General features: G+C 43.9%; 1 protein-coding gene across 4 annotated transcripts in view; it reads right to left on the bottom strand.

Moving 5' to 3' along the window:
• The window catches only part of Ergic2 (ERGIC and golgi 2), a 29,629-nt gene extending 25,441 nt beyond the window's left edge, over positions 1 to 4,188 (bottom strand). For 2 of the 4 annotated variants that reach the window (XM_048432712.3, XM_048432715.3), the window contains exon 1: positions 4,035 to 4,188. The gene's annotated coding sequence lies outside the window, so the exon portion shown is untranslated. Of the gene's footprint in view, positions 1 to 755; positions 779 to 3,497; positions 3,642 to 4,034 lie in introns of those variants that run through there. The other 2 variants (XM_048432713.3, XM_048432714.3) reach the window with 2 other exon arrangements.
• Between the last annotated feature and the right edge of the window lie 18,336 nt (positions 4,189 to 22,524).

Genomic DNA, 22,524 nt, shown 5'->3' with positions numbered 1-22,524 from the left:
CAATCTCTCCACCTTACTCTTTGAGACAAGGTTTCCCAGTGAACCTGGAGCTCATCCATTCAGATAGACTGATGGCCAATAAGCCCCAGACATCCTCCTGTCTCATGCCACTACACACAGCTTTTAACATGGGCACTAAGGATCCAAACTCTTCAGGCTTGTGCAGCAGGCCTCTTAGTAAATAGTAAAAGTGTTCGTGTCTCTTTAAGGCAAAATCTGACTCTTCCCTAAACTCAGTCCAAGTCTAATACAGATTTCTGACAGCACACCCTACAGCCCAACTCTACATCTTATTCTCCTGACTAAACTGGCTCAAGGTTGTCATCTTTCGTGGTACTAAGTCCAAGAGAAAAACTTCATGCTGTAGCTTTGTCTAGAACGTACTGATATCCATATTCTCAGTCCCTGCGCATGCGTGTGTGCTTGCATGCATGCATGAGAACATGTGTATGTGTGAAGAGAAATTTTCTTCATGATAGTCTCTTACCGTGACGTAAGAAATTCAACAAGCACCCAAATCTCAAAAACATAAGCTGAAAAGTCAAATTGCTTCAAAACCTAAGACTTTGAAAGTGGACATGATGCTCATTTTCCATCTAGATTCAGATTCCTCCTCATCTTCATTTCAGCTACGGTCCCTCAGAAGACTATCTCCTTGCCTTCTACTATACACTTCTGTCCCAGTAGTCCAACACTGAACTACTTCACCACTGGCTTTCTTCCACTTTCTTGTCTTAATGATTGACAGTACATACCAAACTGCACAAGCCAGAAACACAGGTTTGCCTTCAGACTTAGCCTCTTCCTAAGTTTCTCTGCTTGCTTTCGTCCCAGGGCACAGAAGGCCCTTACTAGGTACATTAGTCTCAATGGCCACAACTTGTGCTTTGCTTCACTCCCTGACCACTAGAGATCAATTATTAACAGCATCAGATGGCACATTATCTGCCCTGAAGCCCTTGAGTCACTTCCCACGTAGTATTCAGGCCATCCTAACAGGGCTGCAGAGCCCTCCACAGACCACGTCCACCACACACCATGTCTCCCGTCTGAGTTGCAGCAACACTGGGACCTTTGAGTACTCACTCTGCTCTTTCTACCAGCATTAGTTCCGTGTCGTCTCCCCCAGTCTCATGTGATTGACTCCACTCTCTCTTCTGGGCCTGTGGACCTATAGCTGGCTCTAGCCACTAACTGCATACATAATCTGTTTCCTCCACAGGACAGTCAAAGGAGGAACCATGTCTAATTTCACCTTTGCAACGCCAATGCCTGGCACAGCAGGCAGGTAAGCCTTAAGAGATGGAAGGGAAACCTTCATAGCAGCACAGATTCCAAATCCAAACTGCCATATTTGGGTAAATGAACACTTAAACCGCTGCCTAAGAGGAATGGTTCTGTTTTGTTCACTAGAGAGTCACCAGCTTTAAACAGTGGCTGTAAACGTTGAAGAAATAAATAGGGGATTCCACTTTCAAAACTTAAGTATAATTTTCAAAGTAAGCTTTATAAGTAAAGCTCCTTTTAAATTATACCAAGAAACTGTGGGAAATAGCTGTTAGTCTCACAGACTCCAAGAACAAACACAATCTATGCACTTCCCCTCGCTTGAGCCAGACAGCACAGCCCACCTGGCCACCATCCAGTCTCAGGCCACTTGACTTCTCCTGTCCACTCCTGCAAGCTCGCTAACGACCTCCAAGAAGCCCAATCCATCTCAGGCACTTGTTGCTGTATAAACCATTGTTGTGACACGAACAAGTTATCCAATGCTTTAAAAAAGAAAATCAACCTGCTCTTTATGAAATCCTATCCTCATGTTGTAATTCCCATTTAATACTTCATTCCGAAGACTCTCAGGGTAAAGTTATGTGTTCTTCATCATATTTCGCATCCCATCGCTTCTCTTTGAAGTCTACCTTACCCTAATAATAGCACTAGACATACAGAACTAACTTTCATGTTAAGTACCATTCAATACACCTAACATATGAACTTACTCTTCTATACTGCACATGCCACTCTGATTTCTTCTCATAAATAAAAACAGTAATACATTTTTCCCAGGAAAGTACAGAGGCACTATATAAAACAGGGATTTAGTCCCATGTAGCCTAGATGCAAAGTTGGTTTCAAATTCCAGTGCCCCTGCCTTCAGTTCTTGTTGTCAATCTATGGGTATCTAGGTGCACCAGTGCATTCAAGACTGCCCTACAGCCTCTACACCTGAATCAGTCAGTACTTGTCTTTTCCCCCCATTCCACCACCATCTGATGTCTCCAGCATTTCTGGTCAGGATGTGAGCAAGTGTGAGCATACCTGAGGTTAGTGGATAATTCCACAAACTGAAGATGGTGTACTTTAACAGTGTAAACGTTAAGAAAGAGACTACCAACAAGAGTCATTCCAACAGGAGCCTCAAAGAGTCTGGAAGTGCTTTCCAGCAATAGGAAGTTAGGACAACAGCAGCTACTCAAACAAAGTTCATGTGATTAAAGTAAGGAGATACAAACAGAAAAGGTCTAGAGCACATGAAATACATCAATATAAATGTTTTCCAGGAGCAAGAGAATGAGTTAACAAAGATGTCTGGATATAACAAGACTGGATGGAGAAGAGGAAAGACAAATGTGTGCATTACTAACTAAGAGGGTAGCAGTTCTCCAAACCAAGGAAGGCAAGTGTTTTAGAGTTCCTATAACCATATCCTCCACTCCTCCAAGTGTTAATGAACTTTAGGGGTTTAGAAATAAACTCTTTCACAGGATCTTCTTCAATCTCTACTGTGCCTAAGTAAGCAAGCCACAGGAAACTTCAGGAGTCAAAACATGATAAGTAACAAAGACTAAGAGCAGCATGGCAGATACTGTTCTAAATACTTCTATAACTTGAAATATGTACCCTTCCCAACTCTTTATGACATAGTAATACCTATTATTCTCATTTAATTGATGAGGAAACTGGGGCGCAGGAGTCAAATGATAAGGTCTGGCACTAAAACAGAATTAAAATCTAGTAAAACTATTCAATAGAATTTGTAGCACACAGAGTCTAAAACTAACTTCTCTTAAAAATGAATTATCATTTAAATGACTAACCCCGGTGAACAAATTTGTTAATTTTTTTTTCTAAATCTATGTTGCTCTTGTTCTACAGTACAGTGACTTCCTCTCAGAGACCTCTTATCTTGCCATATTTCTGTAACGTGTACCACGAAGCTATAATAATAATAATAATGTCGTGAAGTTTACTATCAGAAAGCAAGCTTCTCCTCCTCCGAACTCTCACTGCAAGAACATGGAACTTCTATGTCTCAGGATCCTCCTCTCTAAAAGTGGAGTCAACCTCCTCCGCAATCCAGCAGACTCGTTTCTTTAGGTATGTACGCGGGAGTTCTACGCATGAGGTGGAAGAACCGAAATCCGGAATCACAACTTCAAGCCAAAGAACAAAAAAGTCTATTTTTTAACTGTCTTTAATTGCTTCCGAAAACCTACCTCGCAGCATCGGAACAGCTGTTATCTGCCTACAGTATGCAGGGCACTGAAAGCCACACATAAAGTTAATGAGACGTTAGCTCACGGAGCTGTCAGGTCCCGTCTACCGCTACCCACGGCAGTCCTGGAGCAGGAGCCCAGCCATGCTCTCCCCTCCTGACAACGGGACACACGCGGAGACACACGCACACCACCTGCCTCGGCGTCTGCGCCCGGCCCGATCCGGCCCGGCCCCTCTCCCGGTGCCGGCGAGGCCGCCGCTGCCCACGACAGCCGGGACGAGACAACGGAGGGCGCGGCCGGCTCGTGAGCAGCCGAGCGACTGAGCCCCGGGCCGCGGTGCGCGGACGCCGGCCACACTCGGCAGGAACGCCCCCAGGCAGCGGAGCGGCTCGGCGGCCACCGGCTCCACGCAGAGCCACGAGGATCAGACCGGGGCCAGCGTCGGGACAGCCGTGAGCCCTTCGGCCGCGCCCACGTCCCCGTGCGCCCCGGACGACCGCGGAAAATGGCCCCGGCAGGGTCTCGGCATCTTACCTAGTGCTATGGTCCCAGCCGACCGCCATGTTTCATAGAAGCCCGGGTCGCCCGAGCCCGGCGTCCGCAAAGATCTCGCGAGAACAGAAGCGACATCCACAGCCGACCGGGTTCGAAAGGGAGCGCCAGCGGAGACCTCGCGATATCTCTCGCGTGGATGGGGTGTGATGTAATCAAGCCGCGCGGTAAACCCGAGAGGGGCGTGGCTACGTGGGAATGAAGCGAAACCACGAGGGGCTGGCGTTGTCCAGGAAGGGAAAAGTTAACCTTCCGTGGGACGAGGTCGGGAGAAAGCGGAATAGGAACGCGCGCGGCTCCTCAGGCCGGAAGTAATCACGATCCATCATAAGCATCTTTGTGGTCCAGATGGTTGAGGGGGCCCTGTCTATGTCCCGGTCCAGAACCCTAGACGTCCCTTGTCAGGCTTGGGGATCGGTTTTTCCCCAAACCTTAGACCAAAAGAAAACAACAGAAAACACATCATCTTCTCCTGTCCCTTCGCAGCACGGGACAGAAGAGGGGCTTTGGGAAAGGCGATGACTCCAAACTGCTGGACGGGGAGCCCATTCCAGCTCCCTTTTCACCCACCTACTTCCAGATTTCACAGTCACGTCTTGGTCATTTCAAAATCAGGACTACCCAAAAGAAAGCAAAGGACGGTTATAACAACGGCGTATTTATAACGAGCGTTTTACACCGTTTTAAACACTTCTTTTTCGTTTAATCCTGGCTACTGCAAAGTGATACCATTATTTACTTGCTTAATAGGTAAGGAATTTTAGTTTTAAGAGGCGGGGGAAGGAGTAGTTAAGAGATCTGTCAAAGAAAAACAGGCTGGGAAATTTTGACTACGGTACTAAACCGTTCAAAACACATTGTTTTACTTTGTGAATACCCTTTGCGGAGAAAAGAAATCTCATATACCCCAAACCAAGCACAGATACATGTCTTCTGAGAGCAACTTAATTTCCAGACTTTCAAAATTACTCCAATTAACTGAAAGTTCCCAGTTGACTAACTTAAGAAACATATTTGAATGGGTACAGTCTCTGAAGTCAGGATTTCCGAGGTTAAATGTCTAGTCTGACATCTTAATGGCATGTGACTTGGACTGTATTTCATTTCTTGGTATCTCCATTCCCTCATCTGTAAAAGGGACCCAGTATTGGGTTGAGTTAATATGTGCCTACAATACAACTCTATCTTAGCTGTAATCTTAGCCATAAAGACATCAACAGACATTCCCTGTCCCTTTCCTTCCCCAGGTCTGAGTGTACAGGCTCTTACTTGGATAGAGGCTGGGCTGTTGTTCACATAGTCAGTCACACCTGATCCTGAGTCTCCAGAGTGAGTTTCTTTTAGGGTAATAACTGTCCCCTGAGACTTAGCTTTCACAAGATAGCAAAGCTAACTAACTCGATCCTACTATTTTTAAAAAGCCACAATTCTCAAAGCTAATTTTCCCCAAAGAGTGAAACTTGTTCATCATGGATCATTTTCTTTCTTGTTTTTTTGTGTGGTGCTTGGGATCAAACCTGGGGCCTGATGCAAGGTAAACTGCACCACTGAGCTGAACTGCCCATGTAACCTGCCTAATTTTTTAAGTTAATTTCCATGTGATTGGTGGTGTTATATCTCAGGAGAAAAATCTTTTCAGAAGATCCACCCCGTGATGTTTCACTAATTGAGCACAGGCTTTAGTGTGGGGTGAACAACTGGTTCAAAGCAACCTGTAGTCAGTGCAAAGGCTCCGAGTTTATTTCCATGGCATCTTTTTACTTCTCTATGGTTTGGGTATGAGCTTCAGCAAGTAAATAACAGAAGTAAGAGAAACTGATATTTCTTTACTTTCCACAGACTCACATGTATCTCATATGGATTTTGTGTTTTATTCCCACCCCAAATCTATTCCTTCTCTATATATATAGAAAAAGGAACGTCACCACCAGCCTCAAATTTGATTGGATTGCAGTCTGTGTTTCCTTTCCCTCCCTAGCTGCCAATCTCAGTGGTCAGTTTTTTCATAAAACTCTTGTCCAGCTTCTTGGCTGTACACCAGAGCCTCCTTTGTCGTGTCGTGCGCTTCAGCTGTAGGTGGTTGCTAATTTTCTGCTCAAATTTTGTATCAGCTAGCCTCTGCTTGCTGAGACAGACTTGACCTGTATCCCGGGCTGCCTCAGCCTCCCAAGTGCTGGCGTTACAAGTGTATACTGGGGTGTATACACATTTTCAAACACTGAGGATGATGTACGTCCATCAGTTTTCCATGTACCATTTTGGACCTTGAAAAGTCTGAGTTTACTTGTTTATGTAAGTGCAAAGGTTCCATCATATGGGTTATTTGTTTATTTGATTGGGTTTTGTTTGTCGTTGTTGTTTTGGTGTGTGTGTGTGTGTGTGTTTATACTAAAGATCTGATTACTCTCTGCACCATGCACATCATACGATAATGTCCTGAGTGTGTTTCATAATTCACTCTTAACCTGTTTTACAGTCTTGGATTTTCCGTCTTTTCTTCCCCTTCCTCTCCTTTATCTTTCTCTCTCTGCTTCTCTGTTCTCTGACGTGGTTTCTTGTAGACCAGGCTGGCACTGAACTTGCTATGTGTAACCTTGAACTCCTGACTCTGCTGTTTCCACCTCCTGAGTACTAAGAATACACCTGCCTGCTGCTTCTTGGGATTTGTTAATATCTGCTCCAGTTTGAATAACTTCCTCTGGCATTACTTCTAGAACGAGTCTAGACAGACACACTCGGATTTGTGTCATTGATCTAGGAATGTCATCTGTTTGTTTTTACAGAACGGCCTGGTTGGTTGGGAACAGTATTCCCTGCTGACAGGTAGTTTTTTCTTCATTATCATGAAAACCTCAAAACACTCCCAGCCTGATTGTCTCTGCTGAGAAGTGTACTGTTAGATTAGTTGAGTCTCTCCTGTGTGTTCTTTCTTGTTTCTTACAGCCTTAGGGCTTTTCTGTCTTTCACCTGTAAGAGCTTGCTGGATTATACCATCACAGGGTAGACTTTGTTGACTTAAATTTAATTAGTGACTTTTGCCTTTCCTATACCAGGATTTTTCTGTCCTCCAGATCTGGGAACTTTCCTGTTATTTCTGTGTGATGGCAGTAGATACAAAATAATCACATGCTAGTTCAGAATTATGTCTAATAAAGGGTTATTTATTTAAGGGAGACTTAACAGATTTATGTCCTGGATCACAGTCCTCTGCATGAACAGGGAACAGGAACAGAGTCTAGCAGGCAGCAGCCAGAGCCAGGAGCACAGGCTTTACAGCTGCATTTATAGTATAAGAGACCATGCCCAAGTGGGCTGGTATCTTAAAGGCTATTGGCTAAAGGAACTCCCACAGCATCTGCGAATAAGCTTTCTTCTTCTTTGGCATTCACAGACCCTTCTTGTATCCAAAGCATACTTATTCTTTCAGTAGCTCCCAATTTCCCATACGCCTTTTCCCTCCCTCATTGTTTCTCACCAACAGTGCGTTTTAAGCGCATCTTCAAGCTCTCAGACTCCGTTTAACCCACTTGCTTTTGCTGCCTCCCATGAGATTCTCAATTTCACCGAGATGTTTTTTACAACTCGGGAACTTTTTAATTGCTTTCAACTTGATGAGTTCCTCTGTTAGGATATTGAAACATTTCAGTTCCCTTAAGCTCATCAGATTTTCTTAAAACAGTAGTTTCAACTTCTCACTGAGGTTACTTCTCCCATGCAGGTTACTGCCTGAGTCCTATGTGAGCCCAGACTTCCCTACAAGCTCTTGGTGCAAGCTGGTGAGACATGTGAGCATCCAACTGTGCCTGTCTGCCCCCCAGGGAGGCTGGTTTTCTTTGAGCTGGTTGTCACTTGCCATGTTTTAGCACTAGATGGCACCCAGGCGCAGGTTTGCTGCGGCCCTGCTGTGGGTGTTGTCATGCTGCAGTTTTAGACCGGAATCTAAGCCCAGGAGTGTTCCAATACAACTTGGAGTATTTTTTTTAAAAAAGAAATTGGAGAAGATCGAGAAATAACCTGACTTCTAGAAACGATTCAAGATTTTCTCTGGTACCAGGTTAGGGCTAGATGCTCCTTCCAAAGTTACTGGCCTGTGTTTAGAATAGGTGGAGTCAAGGAGATGCCTTATAGCTGCCAAAAGGAGAGAGATGCCATGTAGCTGCTGAAGGAGAAGAACATGCTGGAACCTTCTCAGTAGGCCACAACCTTCTGGCAATACACGGATTAATAGAAATAGATTGATTTAAGATGTGAGAGCTAGCTAGGAATATACCTGAGACATTGGTCAAACAGTATTGGAATTAATATAGTTTCTGTGTAATTATTCGAGTCTGGGCATCTGGGAAGCAAAAGAGCAGTCTCTGCCTACAAGCAGCAGAGCTCACACAAAGGTGATCCCAGCACTTGGGATCTCACACCTTTAATCCCAGCCCTAGGGAGGTGGAGACAGGAGTGATATGGCTGAACAGAGAGAGGAATATAAGGTGGGCGCAGACAGGACTTCAGAGCATGCAGTCTGAGGATTTGGGATACAGGATCTCTCCCTTTCCGTCCAAAGATTTGAAAGTCTCTCCAGCGGCTGGCTCCTTTACTTCTCTGATCTTCAGCATTTACCCTGATACCTGACTCCAGCTTTTTACTAATAAGACCAATTAGAATTCATGCAACACCCATAAACTTTAAAACAATGCTGATCTTTCAAAGCAATTTTAGAATTGATACCAGAAATCAATGCAGTCAGTGTGTGTCTGGGCTGGAAAAAGGTACCTGGAGTGATTGGGACGTGTGTGTAACCCAGTCTGGCCTCAAAGTCACAATGCTCTTTCCGACTGTTTCCAAAGGGATAGGCTGCAGGTTTGTACCACCAGACCAGGCTGTTGCTCCATTTTAATTGTTTTGCTTGGATTTTTTTATACTTACAGTTTGTTTGGAGTTACTTACGCATTCTAGAGCCTAGCTCTTCGTCAGGTAGATATCAACCAGCATTCTCGTTGATTCATTGTGTCGTCTTTTGGTTCTGTTGATTGTTTTCTTTGTTGTACATTAAGGCTTTTTAACATTAGTTTCGCATAATTCCACTTGTTAATTTTTGCCATTTTGCATGTATCGAGGGGAGCAACCAGAGGACACCCAGCTGTGTCAGCACCTTGACAGCTCCCCAGTGTTGCCAGTGGTTTTCGACCTTCAGGCCTTCATGTCTTTCATCCATGTGCTACAGGCTAAGCGGCTGGTCTCAGAGGGCCAGCTCCCACTACCTCTGCTCTGGTGAGCGGAGCTCCTCTCCCTTCCCCTCCCCTACCATATAATGCTGTGTGTGTGTGTGGGGGGGGGGGGGTGACCCATAGCCACTGGCTGAGCCAAATGTGGTTCACAGTCTCTGCCACTCTAAAACCTGTGGCCTGGGGCACGTTCCTTAACCTCCTGCTCTGCCTTGGTTTTCTTTCACATAATTCTTTTGAGATTGTAATGTAATATAATACTCAAAGGGGACTAAGCCAACTGATGTTTACAATGGATCATAAGGATAAAAGCAAACTTCAGCAAAATGTAAAAGCAAAATGCTAGGCAGATGGTTTCTCAATACGAGAAGGACTCGGTGGTCACGAGAAGCCAGCACAAGATCCTTCACATGCCACATTAAATTAACCTAATTTCATTTTTAGAAGATTTAATTATGAGGTGGCTAGGGGAAACAGGATAAAGTTAATGAATTCCGACTAGAGTGAAACACTTAATAAATGTCTCATGATGCCTGTGTAAGCAGAGAGAAAATAGTAAGTAGATAATTATATGGCTGGGAAACCCTTTAACTGGGAAGTTGATTAAGAAGTCATATAAGAAATGTTAACCTGGAGGGAATGCCTTTTTTTCTTTTTTAAGATTTATTTTTTATTTTTTTTAAGTGGACAGCTCGAAAACAGTCCTCACCCCCACTATCACAATCCATACATTTGAGCTTTCTACGTTTGGGCAAATCTCAGAGACCAGTACATCGTGCAACAGATGAGCCTTGCCCTGGGAAACTCTCTCCTGATCACAGCACACACACACACACACACACACACACACACACACACACACACACGGATGCACATGCACACACACGCACACAAACACACACAAGCATGCACACATGCACATACACACAAACACACACGGATGCACACACACACACACGCACATACACGCAAACACGCACATGCCTGGTGCATGTGTGCACACTCAGGCACACAGGAGATGGTGGAACCATTTAGGAGATGGGACCTAATAGAAGAAATCAGAACCTGGTCCCACCACCTTGCCCTCATGCAAGAATCCACCACAGGCTCAAAGGGACCCTGGACTGAGGCCTCTAAAACTAAGAGCCAAAATCAATCCTTTTTCCTTTTTCCTTTTTCCTGATCATCTCTAGTGCTTTGTCACAGGGACGGAATGACGACTAGTGAAGTTTCCTTCCTATCCCACTGGAGAATTACAGCCGCTCTTGGTTTTTCTAATAGATTTCTTCCTGCTAGTGGACTGGGGCACCCTGGAACCACCAGAAGTGAATGTTTTGAAACCTCTCCGCCTACTTCAGTGACTCGCTGGACCATTCAGTCTTCCCCTTTCTCACACACCCACCTCCATAGGATACCTTTTAATAGTCAACACAGAAAATATGGCTCCAATGTTGAGTAAAAATCCCAACTTTCTCTTTAGATATATCAAAGATAACCCAGGGCTTCTTGGAAAAAAATTAGGACCATGTTAAAAGGAACCAGATAGACATTAGATTTTGTCAGTCTTCGTTTTTCTGTAGAAGAAACAGATAGAAGTCATATACACCTGCACTCTCCCCATCATAGGGACCCTGATAATTTCTTTTTCCAGTGTTGCTGCTCACAAAACACACTGGTTCATCGCAGCTCTGGGGTGACTGGGGAACCTCCTGCCAGGGTCTTGGGGCACTCACAGGTGATAGTCTCTCTGTTCATCACTGTTACCTGGCATGGCTGAAGGGTGACTCCCAAGAGGACCCTCACTTTCTTCTATTCTCTAGCATAGCCACATCCCTGTTGGGAAGCGCTTCAAAGCCGTCTCCCCCAGATGAGGAAGGTTAGTTTCCAGACCCACACTCAGAAGTATGACAGGGCATGAAGACGGCTCTCAGAAGTACCTTCATCTTGATAGATATAGTGTTTTCCTGTCTTTTGGTCACTCTACATCAGAACAAAAGTCTCCCTTTAGTATGTGGTCCTTCCTCATCCAAAGCCTCATACTTACAACCTTCTTTATGACTTTCTCTTACTGATCCTTTCCTTGTTATCTCCTTAAACCTACATCTTGAAGCAATCTCTGTTCTTTGTATACAGAATTAAAGGTATTGTTTAGAACGTTAAATGTCAGCAATCTTGCTTGTTAATGAAAGCCAAGGAAGAAAGCAATGTGTCAGGAACTGGTATAAGCACATGACTAGACCCAAATACATTGCTTTTCATAAGGATTTAAGTAGCCAAGAACATGTAGGCTTATGTTTCACATTACTTGAAAATAAGTGGCCCAACTTTTATATCTCTATCTCATGAAGAATGTACTGATAAATCCTTGCCCTGCTTACATTTACCAAACTGATTTTAAGACTTATTTCTAGATTACCCACAAAAACTGAAATATTAGACAAGTACAATCAACATCTCAAGCTGTTTTTCTGTTAAGATTTTTCCTTGTTTGTTTATTCTGAGTTTTTATGACTAGGATTGCTGTCATGATCTCCTTTCAGCAGTTACCAGTGTGTAGGGGAGAAGCCACTGATATAGTGTATTGATTTTGTAACTGCTACTTTCCTGAAAGCATTTATCTGATCTGAGAGTTTTCGATGGAGCCCTTCATGTCTCTTAAGTATAAGGTGAGCCTCTTCTGCTTCTCGAGCGGGGAAACATCTACATCCTCCTAGAAAAGGCTCCCCTTTGCTTGCAGCGCGGCTCATTCACGAGCATGCTCAGAGAGTGGGGGGCTAATGATTCTGTTCAGAAACGTGGGGGCTAATGGAACGGCTGATTGGAGAGTTTATTTCGGGGGTTAAGCTAGCCGGGCGGTGGGACGCAGCCCGCTCCTCATACTACAGAGTGGCGCCTCAACATGGTGAACTGGATCCATGTAAAACCTGAGAGTGAGGTTGGAGCGTGGCTGGTGAATGAGAGAGTGAGGTTGGAGTGTGGCTGGTGAGCAAGAGTGAGGTTGCAGTGTGGCTGGTAAACATGGTGATTCTTGTCAGATAATACCTGGGCCATGTAACCAGTGCAACTTCTTAGCTCCCAATACATGCCGACCTTGGAAGGACTCGAGAGTTTCTCACAGTACTTGAGTATCATTTTATTACACTTAAATGTTACCTGTTCCGAAAGATGCTTGCTGATTCACAGCACATATGTTGTTGTGGCCCTTATACCCGTATCTTCCCTCCCTGCTCACACACACAGCTCTCAGCCCTCACCACTGAATCCTCCCTCCCTGCTCACTCCACACCCTTTGGTGTGTCCATCTAACATATATCCCAATGTGTCTTACAATGCCTCATCTCCTTGTTACACTTAAACCTTGGTAATAAGAGGAGCTGGGGGCCATTTGGTGGTTTACGAGTGCCTGGCCCACAGGAGCCGCTCCGCAGATGTCTGCAGGGAGAGGGAGCTATGTTAAAGAAGAAAGAAGAAAAGCATGAGTCGGTGTGTTTGAGTCATTGACATTGAAATACGAGTTGAAGAGTGATCAGACACTTCCTTAAAACAGTAAGAAACTAATGCGACTCTTGAGTGAAATGTTAGCTCCTACAGGGAGAATCCTGGAATTTTATAATACAGCATGTTGCACAGAGAATGGACGAGGTAATATTTCCATTACAGCCGTGCCGGTCAGCTAGCAATAATCTGAAGAGACACAACAATTCTATAAGGTTCTAACTGACAATTTCATATCACAGAAATGCTAGGTTAGAAAATTACAGGGTATTTTCAGCAAAGTCAGAGTTTTCAATAGGCAATATAAAAAAAGACATATTTCCCAGGAAACTTATTTCTGTATGAGACTCTAATACACAGAGTCTTACAGAGTCTGTAAGTTGTTGGGATAGTTGTAAATTATTGTTTTCATTGTGTGTGTGCATATGTTACATATGTGTATTAGCATTTTTCTGTTGCTGTGACAAAACAGCACAGCCAAAGCATGGCAGCAGCAGCAGGAAGCTGAGTAATCGCGTCTCAACTACAAAAACACAGCAGAGAGAAGAAACCAGAGGTGGACAAAGCCCACCCTCAACGATGTACTTCCTACAGCGAGGCTGTGCCCCGGAAACCTCCCCAAACAGGGTACTGCCTGGGGGCCAAATGTTCAAATGCCCTAGACTACAGAGGATATTTCTCAGTCAAACCACCACATTCTCCTTCCTGGTCCACATAGGCTCATGACCACATCATAGTGCAAACGTATTTAGTCCAACTTTAGCGTCCACTTAGCCTTTCATGGCCACGGCATTGATTGAAAGTCCAAATTCTAAAGTTTCTTCTGACATTCAGAGAACCTTTAATTGTAACTACCTGTAAAATAAAAAGTAGACAATATACTTCTAACATACAGCACAGAATATATATTTTACCGTTTCAAAAGGAGAAATGGGGTATACGAAATACTGGACCAAAACAAGACCAAAACCCATCAGAGCATATGCCAGATGTTGTAACTAACATTGTGTCTAATGCCTGGGACTTTGATTTCAAATTTCTATGGCTTTACCCCCACCAGCTTTGCTGCCTGCAACACACTTCTCCTCTGCGCAGGTTTTCTTGGCAGATCTTGTGGCCCTGGCATCTCTAATATCTTAGGTTCTCTACTAACCAAGACTTTGACTTTTGTAGTCTTATTCAATGGCCTCTTAGGGTTTCCTGACCTCCCAGGTCCTTCATTGAGGTAGGAACTTCTCCACTACACAATACCCAGCCTCAGCGACTCTCTGAAACCACAAAGAATCCATGACCCTTTCATGTCGGGAGTCCCGCAAGGGGACCAGCAGGCAACACTGGAATTGATGGAACACGGCTGGGCACTGGCATTCATGGAACACGCCTGGGTGAGCCTTGGAGAGATCAAGCCCTGAGGATAAGGTCCTCATGCTGTTAGTGAGCACAGCCCTGATTGTTGCCTTCCTGGTCACCACATCCCTCATAATCTATGAGTTGTATGAAAGCTCTGGGGGTTTCTAGTCCCTCACTGGGCAGTGTTACTCGTACTTACAATAATAGTGTTTTTTTTCCAAGCATAGGTGCTGGAGCAGATTAATGATTCAACCACCACCTTAGGAAGAAGTTAGACATGTAGATTGTTAGTAAGGTTAGGTTAAGATGTTTCTGTTAATGCTTTTGAGGTAGAAGATCTTGGGGAACAATTTTTAAAAAGATATACCTTTAATAATCGAACAAAAAACTCACTGAAGTCAGGGGACAGGAACAATGGCAGCCTGGCTATTGCTGACTGATGTCCTTTCTTGCTAGGATGGATTGGTGATCAAAGGTGATGATTAATTCCTTGTATCCGTTTCTGCCATCAGCTTCCTGATAGATAAATATATATAAATTGTTGATGAGTGGTAAGCACCCTAAGGATTTAAAGTAGAGCTGACTTGTTGTTTTTCATATATAAAAGTTTAGATTTGTGATTCCTTTAAGTTTTTTTATAGGATTACCTTTTGAGATAAATAATAAAATATTTGGTCTTTTTTTTTTGCACACAAAATGCAGCCTGCCAGCAAAAGAAGTAGTGAGAAAAATACCTTGCTTGCTTACACTCTGTTAATCTATAACAAGTTACTTGGACATGAATGTATGTGAGTTCTTGGGACAATTTGTTTTTTACCTGTAATACATAAAATGTTTAATCATGCAAGGGATTTGAAAAACATGCTTTTTAGTTGTACTCATTGTAACCATTCGCTTAAAAAAAAAAGTAACCGCACTGTAATTTTTATTCTGCTTCAAAGATTTTGCTGGGGCGTATAAGCTGTAAGGCAAAAAACAAAGATATAAGAGACGGAAAACGCCCAGGTAGAAGAACAGAACAGAAAAGGAGTAGAGTAAAACAAACGACAGAAAGAATAATGAAATGAAGAACTAAGCTTTGGCCCTCAGAAAAGTCCTGTGTGTCTGTCTGTCCAGTGTTTGCCGGCATCTCCTCTTCAGTTTCTCTGACCTGCTAAGGGCTTGCCATTCATCAGCACTCTAGGTGAGATCCTGATGTGTTGGAGATGTGTGTGTGTGAGTGTGTGTGTGTGTGTGTGTGCGTGCGCGCGCGCGTGCGTGCACATGTGTGCATGTGTATGCGTTTATGTGTGTGCATTTGTGTGTGTGTGTGTGTGTGTGCATCCCCTTTTCGCCAGCCCCAGAGAGTTAAGTTCTACTCCCTCAGATGGAAAATTCAAGCTGAGTGATTAGTTTACCTACTCCATGGATCCGCCTCCACCTCTGAGCTGCTGGAGGCTGGCTCTCACGGCAGCAATTCTTTCATTCTGTGTCATTAAGATGCGAGGTGTTCTAGGAGGAGAGAAGTGATCCAATGGAGAGTCAAACATGCCACAGTACAGTTTGGTTAACAACGCCTACATGTCAATGGCTGCTGTACTTAGAAACCAATCTCAGCCTCAGAGCTATTTCCTGGCCTTTGTGTACTTCTGAATCAGGTTCTCACCCCGGCTCACAAAAGTATCTGCAACTGTATCCAAGTTTTCTCATCAGCTAGATTATTTCAGTTCTCTGACTGTGGGTGGAAAACCTTTAATTGGTGGTGGTAAACCTGTGTGTTTGGACAGAAACACGTCTGCCCCTGTATCTGGAGAATGAGAACTGGATATGCTTAGCAACCTTTTTAAATCTTACCAATTGTAAAGCCTTTTGTGATTCTGTTTAATTTTTTTTCCGTTCAACTCCCCTGCCTTTCCTCTTTGCTCTCTTTTTAGCCATCTTCGATATGGTCTCTTCTGGCACCCTGGCTAGATTCTGTTGGAAGTCGGGGCCTCTTCTCTTGCTACTTCCTGTTCCTACTATTTTGAAAGCAATAATAGTGTTTGAAAAAAAAAAACCCAAATAAACATCTCGATTACTCCTAAGTAAAGAGTCATTCTGTGCTCTTATAACGCAGGCTGGTCTTCAGTCCACTGTAGCAGCAGAGCATGGTCCAAAATTCCTGGTCCTCCTGCTCCTACCTCCCTCAGAACTCATTTTTAATCATGCATGAGCTGCTTTCCTAGAAAATTCCCAGAGGAAAAAAAATCTTAGTTCCAGGAAAGTTGGTTACCTGCCACCCTTGCTCACTATGGTTTTCTTTCCAGATAGAACTGAATGTCAATCATATTTGAGACCCAGGGTAGGGCATGCAAGCTGGAAAGATTTCCCAATTCATGGTACAGCTCTGAGCAACCACAAACAGCCCAGTTCTTCTCTATAACCCAGTGGGGGAGTAATCAGCAAGAAGCTCCGGGCTTGCAGCTTGGCTTCGGCTACAGCCTGGAATTCAGGATGTACGAAAGCCAAGGGCCCCTGTAAAGGAAGGGAACAGTGGGTATCTGTCACGAGCATCAGGATCAGTCCATTTGGATGCAGGCTCTCGTGTAAACTGAAAAGACTTCATTACATTTAATTTGCCCTGTTTTTGATTTCTTGAAAGGATTATAGTGGTAAAACTTAAATCACACTGAAAATTCGAATTTTCCTTAGATTTCCACATGTGCCCCTGTGCTGGGAAGTTTAAGCATCACCTCACCATAGCCTAGACTCATCTGAGGTGAGAGCCTCACCTGAGGGATTGTGTAGATCATCTCTGCATGTCTTGGTGCGGGGGACTCGCTTGATGGTTAACTGAGTTGAGACGACCCACTCTGAATGTGGGCAGTGCCATCCCATGGACTGGATCCTGCACCGTGGGAGAGTAGAGAGAGAAAGCAGGGAGAAAGACAAGCAGGCAGCTCGGTGCTCTCGGTTGGGGTGTTTGTGTTTCGATTGGCTGCTAAGGGGTCCTCCCTTGACCATTGGTGACCAGGGGCTGGGACTCTCCAAAGTTACTTCTTGTTAGGGGTAACAGAAATGAAACCAGGACAGCTGCTAAGGGTTGGATTGCAACTGAGGACACACTCCCTAAAGCCCCAATCAAATAGTCAGCCAACTATTTCACTGGGAGAAATGATTAGATTTAGAACCCACGGTTAAAGTCTGGCAGAGGAGAATTTGCTCAACATACTGGGACATCTCTGACTTTTCAGTTTGCTCTGTTCATGGGCACGTCTGGCATCCTACCAAAGTCCAGAGGGTTGCATACTCTCTGGTTTTCTTTGTCTTGAGACAAGGTCTCTATGTATCTCTGGTTGGCCTAGAACCTGAGGTGATCCTCCTGCCTCCACCACACCCTGCTGGCTTTTTCGGTTTTCTTCTGCTCCTTCTCCTCATCATCTGGAGTAGAGTGTGAGCATAGGTCGGGGAGAGGCGGCGGGGGTGAAAAGAAAAACAAGCAGCTGTGAAACAAGGGTGGTGGGCTGCAGAGCTTCCATCTTCCAACAGGTTTACTGCAGACACCTAGCCTTCCACCTTCCAACAGGCTTACTGCAGACACCTAGCCTTCCATCTTCCAACAGGTTTACTGCAGACACCTAGCCTTCCATCTTCCAACAGGTTTACTGCAGACATCTAGCCTTCCATCTTCCAACAGGTTTACTGCAGACACCTAGCCTTCCATTTGCCACGAGATTTCGACTAGAACCCAAAATCCTAAAGGTGAAGACAATAGCAATGGGAGAATTCAGAGCAGAGGTGATTCCAGTAACAGTCGCTGTCATTTCATACCCAGAACCTTAACCCAGAACGTCCCCCAGAGAGCCGAGGCCGTTACTCTGGTGGGAGGTTAAAACATTCTGTGCACTTCTCTGACACCAAGCACCTATTCACAGCTGAAGGATTTTTGCCTACAAAAGCTGTGCCTCTACCTGGAAACCATTGCTAGATGATTACAAAGACTTTCTTCCTCTAGCGCCTACCAACCAGAAGGAATTCATGGTTTATGGTTTTTCAAAGAAAAGTACTAACCCAAGGCCTTGCATGTTTTTTCCAGAACACTTTCTAGAGGAGTCAGTGGGTCACCTACACGGTGGGTCGCCTTCACAGCGGGTCACCTACACAGTGAGTCACCTGCACGGTGGTTCACCTGCACGGTGGGTCACCTGCATGGTGGGTTGTAACATGTAGGGGCCTGTTTGTTGGGGGTTTCTGTCCTGCCCATTCCTCCAGCTGTTTAGTCCCAGAGAATAATCACACTGAGATCTCTATAAGTTATAATTCTGATTAGTTCTTTAGGTCAGGCTTCTTATTGGCTAACTCTCACATCTTGATCAACCCATTTTTCTGATCTATGTTAGCCATGTGGCTCAGTACCTTTTTCAGTGGGGCAGCTCACATCCTGCTGCTTCGGTGGTCTGGACAGGAGTAGGAGGAATCAACTTCCTCCTCCCCAGAATTCTCTTGCTATCCTTGCATCATTTCCACTTCCTGTCTGGTTTTCCCACCTACACCTCCTGCCTGGCCAATCAGCGTTTATTTAAAACATGATTGACAGAATACAGATAATTCTCCCGTACCACTTCCCCCTCTTTTTTAAAAAAACAAAGGAAAATATCCATAGTCCAGTTTTTGGGAATGTGGGCATAGTATTCTAGGCTACTTCCTGCTGGTTGGGGGTGCTGATAATCTTATGGGGACCTAAAGAAAATTTAGAGTTATGATCAAAAAAAAAAGGAGGGATTGATTGGTGATGGGATAATAATATATTGGTATTTGTGAGTTATTGTTTTTAGAAAATTGTATTGGTGTCGATTTTTGTACATTGATATATTGAATATTGTATGTGAGTATGCTTCCACCTCTATTTGTATTGTGATACATACATATATTTACATTCCTACCTCTGATTAAGATATTTATGTAATGATATACATCGTTTACATTTGGACGTCATTGTCCTCACTCATTGCACAGTTGTTCATTCTCTTAGTTTTCAAGTTAGATAGAAATCAATAGTCATATATGTTTATTATATTTATATTTAGACTAATCAGGTTATTTAGGTGCATAGAGATCATACTTAGTATAGATAGTATAATCTTCAACCTCTTTGAAGAGCTGTGAAAAATGGCCTTTAATCTAACTCACAGTTCTATAGTAGTGAGACACAATCGCTCCTGGCATCACCACTCTACTCCCGAGAGAATGTTGAGCACCAAAGACACTCCACCTGGAGCTTGTCTTCTTCCTGGCAGAACTGGCCTTTGGGCAAAGAAAAAGGTCATACCTTGACCACTGACAGAATTACAGAATATCCGTAAATGGATAAAAGCAGGATTGTCTTATCTTGCCAAGACAGGGTGAGAGAGTCCTAAAAGGTTTCTTGCCTTTGAAAAATGGCATGTCAGTTACATCAGGCCTTAGCCAAAGTTGGTTGACTCAACATTGCATACGAGACTTTGGGTGATTGCCCAGGTATTCAGTTGTCTCTTCCATTCGTTGCACATTTCAGAAGTTTCCCGCTTGTACTTCCGGGCTGCTTGAGTAAAATTATTTCCCTTCTCAGATCTTTGATGGAGTTGAAGATTAGATAGTTGTAGTTACCATCTACATTATTTAGACTCCCTGAAATAGAATGTTTAGTAAAACTTTTGTTATATGTTTCTTGCTTAATATTGTTTATTGTTTGTAACTTTATATTTATTATTTGCTTCTATTGTATATAGTTGTGTTTGGTTTGGTTCTGTCTTATTTTAGAAAAAAGGGGGAGATGATAGGGGAGTTCAGCCAATCACAATCTGTTCGTGGGGTGTGTCGCCCTTAGGCTAAACCTATAAATTTGTCGAGTGTGCTTCCACTAGTTCTCTCTCGCCTGGCTCCTGCGTCCGGACGGATCGTTTGGATTCTGGTGTAAGCTGGTGTAAGTCTTACTTCTGTTTATTAAAGCTGTATATTTTGTATTAAGATAGTCTGGGGACTTTTCATTACCGATTGCCCTGCAGCATCAGTGGATCACCCACATGGTGGGTCACCTGCACAGTTATTATCTGCAGAACGGGGGCAACTGCTGTTTTACTTCTAGTCTTTTTCTGAAGTTAGGTAGGATCTGTGTTTATTTGGAGGATGTATGTAAAACACCATGAAAAGCTGAAGACAATGTGTAGTCAGCACAAAAGCAGTCTCTATCCAAGAGCATGCAGACCTGTGGTTACAGAAACCACTGTCTGAGAGCTGCAGACCTGGGTTACTGCAGCTGCTGTCTGAGAGCTGCAGGCCTGAGTTACTGCAGCCACTGTCTGACAGCTGCAGGCCTGAGTTACTGCAGCCACACATATTGTGGATCTGGATTCGACATCTACTTAACAAGATGAACTCCAGAGCCACACCTATCCACACAACGCCAAGCAAAATGAACAAGACCAAGTGTAAGAAGTTGGGGGCAGTGCCAACTAAAAAAAGAAGAATCTAGTTTCAAGGGCTCTTTTAATCCCTCAAACACAGAAAAACATAACTTTTTTTTTAATACAAGATCCAGTCTGTGTTAAAATGAAACACATCAATGCTCCCAAGTTTTGAGACATGTTTATATATGTTGGGTCAAGAATTTTAAATCAATCAAGTTTCCTTTGTTCTAAAGCTTAGTTCAGATTCTAGCAGAGCCTATCAGAGCGACCTTGAGATGTGGAACAAGGAAGGAAGCATTTCCTCCCCTGTGATCACGTTTTCACCAGCTCAGACATCTTGGAAAAATATCAATTGATGTCTTTCCGTGATTCTTTCTCAGAGGATCCAAACTTTGGGCACCATCGGCTACCCAGGAAGTTATCTCGGGGAAGCTCTGTGTTGTGAGAACCTTGGAGGCTGTGTCTTCATGCCAGCCTTTGCTTCTCGTTCTCGAGAGCCAACAATCCTCGCTCCAGACTGTCGTATTTCAGCCGTTAATGTCTTTGGAGACCTTCATAAATGTCACCAGACTATTTTTAGATTGAGAAGGAAAAAATATAAGGCTTATTTGACAAGAGTATTAAGAATATATGAGAAAAAGCTGCATCAAAGATGAGATAGCTTGTGGTCTAAGTTTGTTACCACCCAGTCTCCAAACAGTATCCATCAGGGCTGCATCTCAGATCACATGTTATCAAGTCCTCAGAACTCAGAAATGGGTTAAAGAGTCTTCAGTTCCCAGATAGGCAAAACTCACCCATGGTGTTAGGATCCAGGGCCTTGGCTCCTTCCAGGGGAGTGACAACCTGCAGGGACAGGCAGGGACTATTCATGTTGGGGCTTTGACTCACGATCCAAGGGTCAATTACGTGGGTATCCACTTTGTGAAAGTTATTCTATCTATAAACTTAAGATTGTAATGCTTTTCATTGCAATGAATGATGTCAAAAACTTGACTCTATGGCTGGAGAATGTCACAGTGGTTAAGAGCACTGGCTGCTCTTGAATCAGTTCCCAGCACGCACATGGCAGCTCACAACCCTAACTCCAGTTCCAGAGGACCTGATGCCATGCCTTCTTCTGACCTTCTAAGATATCAAACAAACGTGGTTTTCTGCAAACATACATGCAGACAAAATATTCATACACACAAGACAACTAAACAAATCTTTTAAAAGGTCAAGGAGTCAGTAGCTATTAATTTGGCATATCAAAGAATGACTGTCTAGGGACCGAATCCATTTGCAGCCAAGCATACAGCAGCACTTCTGATTGCAGGCTAACCCTTAATACTTCAGGACTGCTACTTCGGTGAAAAGTTCCTGAAGTTATTTTTCAGCACTTTATTCAAAGCAGGTTCCTGAACACACGGGGGGATCTTGGTTCTGGCCGTAACCACCCTCATTTTCATTTCTCGTATAATGACACCAAGCCAGCCATGGGTTTCGAGATGTCCTTTCTTCAGACAGCAGCAGAGTGACCGAGTGCATTGCAGATGCTAATGTCTTCATAATGGCCATTGCCCATTATGCACTCTAATAGGATAATAGGAAGTTCAATTTTATTTTCAAAGTCACCCTTTAAATTATTGTTTGGTAGCAAAGAAACTTCGTTCTTAAGTTATTCCTTTAAAAAAAAAAAGACAGACAGGCTCTTCTTCTGCTCTGTAGGTAAGTCAGGTTGGCCTTGAATCTGCAATTGTTCTGCCTCAGGCTCCCGCACACTAGGAGATTACAGGATGTTGTACCACGCCTCGCTCAGCACGCTCAAATGCACAGACAGGCCTGAAAGTACAAGTCTGTAATCCTAGCTGCCTGGGCGCTGAGGCGGGAGCACCCCAGGTTCAAGGCCTGCCTTGGCTATAGAGTGAGTTCAAAGCTTCGCGGAAGGTGGCTTAACAATGCTGTCTTTGGAGCCCTACCCGACAATGTCAGCTAGTCTGGCCTCTGGTGACCCTCGGCGGAAAG

The sequence above is a fragment of the Myodes glareolus genome, chromosome 3 (assembly GCF_982192425.1).
Source record: "Myodes glareolus chromosome 3, mMyoGla1.1, whole genome shotgun sequence".
Lineage (NCBI taxonomy): Eukaryota > Metazoa > Chordata > Mammalia > Rodentia > Cricetidae > Myodes > Myodes glareolus.
Note: the sequence above shows the minus strand (reverse complement) of the source record. Positions and strands in the feature narration are given on the sequence as shown.